We start from the raw sequence: 5724 nt of genomic DNA on the forward strand, positions 1-5724 counted from the left end.
GTATTTTCTCCAGACAGATGCCAGCGAAAAGTAGCACTAACTAAAGATCTTACTGCGGAAGTAAGAGGCCGCTATAATTTTGCTCACAATTTTATGAACTTTACAAGTTAACTTACACATAGAGCCGATGCATGACAGAAAGAAACACTTGTAACTGTTACAGTTACAATGAAAAATGACGGAGTACTTTCTATAATAAGCATCATAATTTTTAAGTAGTTTCTGTTTATTTTATCGGTTTTCTGTTTTGAATATTAACGACTAATTCAGTTGTGGCCATGCAAAGTCTCCCAGTCTCGCTGGCTTTGTATGATCCATGTTACGTGAGTTTTCATGGTTCTTTTTATCGTTCGTGATTTTGGTTTTCGTTAAAACTGAAAATCCATGAATGATACAAAATAATTGACTTATAGGCGACTCTTTTCCAAAGAAGAAAACTTAATACACATACGTTTTGGCTTGTTTACTTAAATAAATAATTCGATTTCGACGAAATATGTATCAGTAATGTCGGAAGCATATTACCCTTTTCTTAACAAGCAAGATCAACTTCATGCACCTTGGCAACTGCGTGCTGCAAAGGGTTATTCAAAATAAAGCGATTCAATTTTAGTTTCGGGCAATAAAGCTGTATCGCCGTATGACTTCGTTTAGATCCAATTGAAATAACGCTCATCACTTGAAACCTGGTTCGGTCAGCATAAACTTATTTCCGTAAGTTAAATGGAAAGTTATAAGGCCTCAGCAAAGACAATAGAGTTGTAGCGAACGGCTTTCAAGTCATGCTTGTGGCGCTGTACTTCAATTTCCACTCTGTGCAGTTCTCATCAAGAAAGCCGTGAAAGCAATCTTGTCGGTTGATGGTTTTACATTTTCGTTACCGATTTTCTTTTCTTTTTTTAATCTGGACTAATCGCTTTTTATGTGACTACTTGCTTTAACCCTTCTCAATGGCGTTTCCTCAGCTGAGAAAAACCAACCGAAGAAAGTTTGTTTAGCTGGCCACGATCGGGCCTCGACGTCGTGTCGGTCCACCAGCGTGAATTGCACGAGTGGAGTGTATTTCCACCGTCCTGAAAAAAACTTGATATTGTGAGATGATACCGCTCCATAATTGTAAATTCTGAGGATGAAACCCAAAAGTGTTGTGACCATTTAAGTTAAACACACATGAAATGCTCAGGGTTTCTTTAATTCCCGTTTCTTCTTGCAATCCTGAAGAAAGGAAGGTTAGTGGCGCTACTCGTCTTTAATTGCTGAGGATCTTAGGTATCGGCAGTCCTTTAACTCATCCATCATTTCAGCAAGTGTTTTTCCTTGATTTGCTTCCTGGCGAGATTCTGTCGAAGATCCCCTTCCCACCAGTTTTCTGTTTTTTCTGTCAATCAAGATTCGTGTTGCCATGGCAGCATGACTTAGGCGTCGAAATTTTGAAACACCTCTGGCAGAAGGTTTCCCGGAAGTCAATGCGTCCGCTGATTTGCTTCGAAATTTCGGCGCTGGGGTTTTCGAAGTAGATTGCTCAGCTACAATCTGCCTCAAATAGCTCTCTGTTGGCCTTTGTAACTCTTCCAATCTCACCTTTGATAATTTTCTTTTAGAAACAATACCCTCACGATCTTCCGAGCTTGAATTGAAATTTTTGCTGTTAAGTTTTTCTGCCGCAACAGCAACAAGGGCCAAGCGTCGAAAATTTCGCAATGCTTCAAAATTTTGTCTTCTTTCACTCGACGGGCTCGATTCCTCACTTGTTACAATTCCCTGAGGTGCTTCAACAGTTGATATTTTTCTTCTGGCTGTTTTCCTTTCATCCCAAGCGTTTCCATGGTAACGAACACCTTCAAGTGCACCTGCCGGTAATGTGGCGTTGGTTTGTTCAGACAAAGGCCTTTTGCTTTCATGCGTCGATAAACTCAGTTTTCTAAAAACGCTTTTGTTGCTGTTGTCTTGGTCTTTTTTACTGATGTTTCGATAAATCAAATCTAGGAATTCGTTTCGCGATGGCGATTCCTCAGCCTCCTCCGCTTTGAGTTCAGTATCTTCAAATTGTCCTTTTTTATTTGCCGGCGACCCAGGTGCTATTTTATGAATAATATTTTGTGTGTTTTTGTTTGGTGCTTCCGTCTTCTCGTTTGAAACGTTTGGTAATGCTTGAAAATTCGGGACAGCATCATCTGATGATTTCAATGGCCGATGATAAAGAAGATTTTTAGAAGTGCTTTTCAAACTCTCTTTTATATATTTGCATTGCTCTTCGGCGCTTGGCTCATTAAACATCCTCGACTGCGTATTTGGACTCGAAGACGGAAGTGCTGGAAAATTTATCTTCGAATGTCCAGATTTAAGTTGAGATAAAGAAGTGTTACAAAACATACCTACTTGTTGACGTGTTGCGTTTGAACTCAAAACATCGTCACACTTCCTTGGTGTACTTTGATTTTTCGACAAATCGCTTTTCAATATATCTGTACAACAAGAATTAGAGCGAATCGGCTTTGATGGTGCCGCCTCATCTATTTGGCCGGTCGTAAATTTTCTTCTTGGAAAAGCAGTACCCCAGCTATCCAAACTTGTCGTGCTCGAAAACTCTATCGGGGCACTTAATTTTCGAGTAGACTTCCTTTGATTAGAATTAGACAATTTTCTTTGCCTAGAATCGCTGTTGATAGATAACTTTCGGAGCTGAGTGTGACAAATTTCCATATCTTGAGCGTAACCAGACTGATCGAGTTTCAAAAAAGCGCTGCTTCGTCTCCCCAAAAATGTTTCGGGTTGGAAGGTTTCCGCGCTCTGAGTTTTGCTTGTTTGGGTAGTAAATACGCCTGATAAGGCTTCTTGGCTGATTGATATTTTTCTCAGGCATTTGCTTTCTTCCTTTTGATAGTCATCAAGTCGCTTTCTTAGTCTCGACTGCTCGTGAAAATAAGCAGAGGAGACCTTCTCGCCACGCAACAAATTCGTTGTTTTTCTTTTATCCATTGGGTATTTAAAGTGGTATTTGATGATCAACAGACTTCACAGCAGCCCAATTCTTACCATCTTTTATGTCGTTTCGACGAGTGTTTGTTTAACCCCAGGCCGCTATTTGCGTTTGAAAACTGGCCAAGATACGGTGAATTTTACATCAATCTAATTTAAGCATAAGTTTTGTTCCTCAAAACCTCAATCTGGTTCTTGTATGGATAAGACTTACCAACGCTACACCATAATATGACTGATGCGCCAATATTTCTTATGAAATACATACACCTTTCGAACATCGTCAATTATATTTGCTTTTCATGAATAATTTAAGGCAAAATCTGCTTAATGCCTTTATCCCTGTAAGTTAAATTAGTGCTTATTCAAGAAAACTGTGTCGATAAGGTGTCTGCAATTAAAAGCATCGATACTGCATCATTTACCGTAATAAAAGCAAGTTTGTTTGTTGTGCGCGAAGAGCCATTTATGAAATTGCAAATCAAATTGTTGTTGTTGCAGATAAATTTTATTGGAATAATGTGAGGATATATTGAAATGAATATCAACGATTGCAACCGCGCGAGAATAATCATTTTTTAGCGTTCGTTGTTTCATAAGAGCCGAGACTTTTTCATAAAATATGTAAAGCAGAGCCATAAACCAATTTTAGTCACTGCTTTTAATTTGTGAATACGCAAATCTGATTGGATCAGTCAATAATCAGAGGCGATTTATGGCTTAATACGATGAAGTCGTCAGCTTATTTTTCAGTGACCACTTAAGAATAAAAATTAAAAGGATTTATAGTAGCCATTAGAATTAAAAATACGTTTTCTAGCAAGTAATTTCAAGGTTATTTGTAAATAAAAGATATTACAATTATTTTTAGGACTTTTAACAGGGCTTCTGAAGGAAGTGGTAGCTATTGCCACTGAAGGGATTACTTCGGTTTAAAAACAATAGTCCCTTGTCATTTAACAATTTGTTGAAAGTTGATTATGCTTTGAACGGCAACGAGTGATTATCGCTTATAGAAAGTGCAGACGGCCTGTCTATTATTTTATTCAGCAGGGGATATGGTGCACTCGCTACAGGATATGACAATTTTAATTTCGGCGATCTGATAAGGCGATTATTTGCCTCTCTTTGAAATTTTGACCATATCTCATTTAGGTAAGAGTATTTTTTCACATGAGGAAGATGACTAAAATGACGCCCTCATTTGAAAAAGCTTTTTTTTTTAAAAGAAGAGAGAGAGAAAAAAAAGGAAAACAGCACGTTTCTTCTCATAATTTTCCTGCGACTAATTTGTATCTTGTCCAATGTTAAATTAGAAGTTTATTATACAACTATTATTCCACTGAATCTATATTGTTTTCAGGGGTAGTATCAGTGATGGCTGAGCTTTCACTGAAGCTTCTACCACTGTAGGCTGCGAGCATTCTCTCTTTTGCTCGAGAATCGGCGGGGAAGAACGTAAAAACCTGAGCGAGTTCACACGATGTTCGGGCGCGATACCCGCCAAGCCGGCATCTTTTTTTTTTTTTCTTTTTTTTTTACTTATTGTTATTAAGTCTAGAATACTAAACCCTACTTACAATACTAACAATACCAACTTAAGATCCTAACCTAATTTACAAAAAGATAAATAATAGTTACAATATTAAATTAAATGCTACTTCTGACGAGGTAAAGAGAAAAAAAAAGACTTACAATGGGTTACAGTTGCACTTATGATTGTAAATACCACACAAAAGTCTATTTGTAATGCAATTCTTCAATTAAAACTGGGGATAGTACCCACTTTTTCTTAAAGAAGTTGTGTTATTGATCTTTCTTTCGGTTTCATATTTGATAACTATTTTACTTTGAAATCCTTGAATTGGATTTTGGGTCGAATCTGGGTTCTTCTACAGTCCCCGATAGAATAAGCCGCTGCTTTGCCACTCGCGCTTCGAATATCTTGCATCCTCCCCCGCGGATTCTCGAGCAAAAGAGAAACTGCTCGCAGTCTACTACCACTGGGGCCACAAAATCGCTTACCCTCGGATCGAACATTTACAAAATTAACTTTAAAACTAAGTTTTCCAGCGGAATTTGCATACAAATAATTGTGAATAGCCCTTTTCACGGTTAACTCTACTCATTCGAATTACAATGAAATCTAGCATGTATGTGAGGCAATTTCGGGCTATTTTGTAGTTTTAGCCCGAAATAGCCTCGCATCCACGTTGGATAACATTGTAATGCAAATGAGAAAAATCAACCGTGAAAAGCTAGGGCTATTCAAAAACATGATTGATAATGATGATTGTTATCTTATGATTGCCTGTTTTGTACTGAGAATGTCAATACCCTTCTCCAGTTTGAACGGGAAAATCATTTGCCAAGTACATTCAATTCTCTAAGTATATATCTCCGAAGTCAAAGTACACTGTGTCTACGCCAGGTTTTCTCCAATTCAATTTACGGCCTGCTCGAGTCAGTGAAGGGAGGGTCCCAAAGGGCTTTACTGCTTAGGGATCCAGGGGGCCGTTTCTCGACAGTCCCCGTTAACTAAATGGGCGCAATAACGGGACTCGTTTTGGGGCTCTAAGTTGTGTTTCTCGAAGCACCCGTAAGCGTTGCGATAGTTTACGGGCCCGGTAAAAGCCCGAAAGACATATTAGTTCTAGAGCGTGGAAGGAGATAATCGATTGACGACAACAGGGCAAAGGTCTTTAGGGATTCCAAGACAGAAACGTCGGGGCTCTAGGGCACCAC

This window comes from Pavona decussata, unplaced genomic scaffold (genome assembly GCF_977016875.1).
Source record: "Pavona decussata unplaced genomic scaffold, jaPavDecu1.1 SCAFFOLD_468, whole genome shotgun sequence".
NCBI lineage: Eukaryota > Metazoa > Cnidaria > Anthozoa > Scleractinia > Agariciidae > Pavona > Pavona decussata.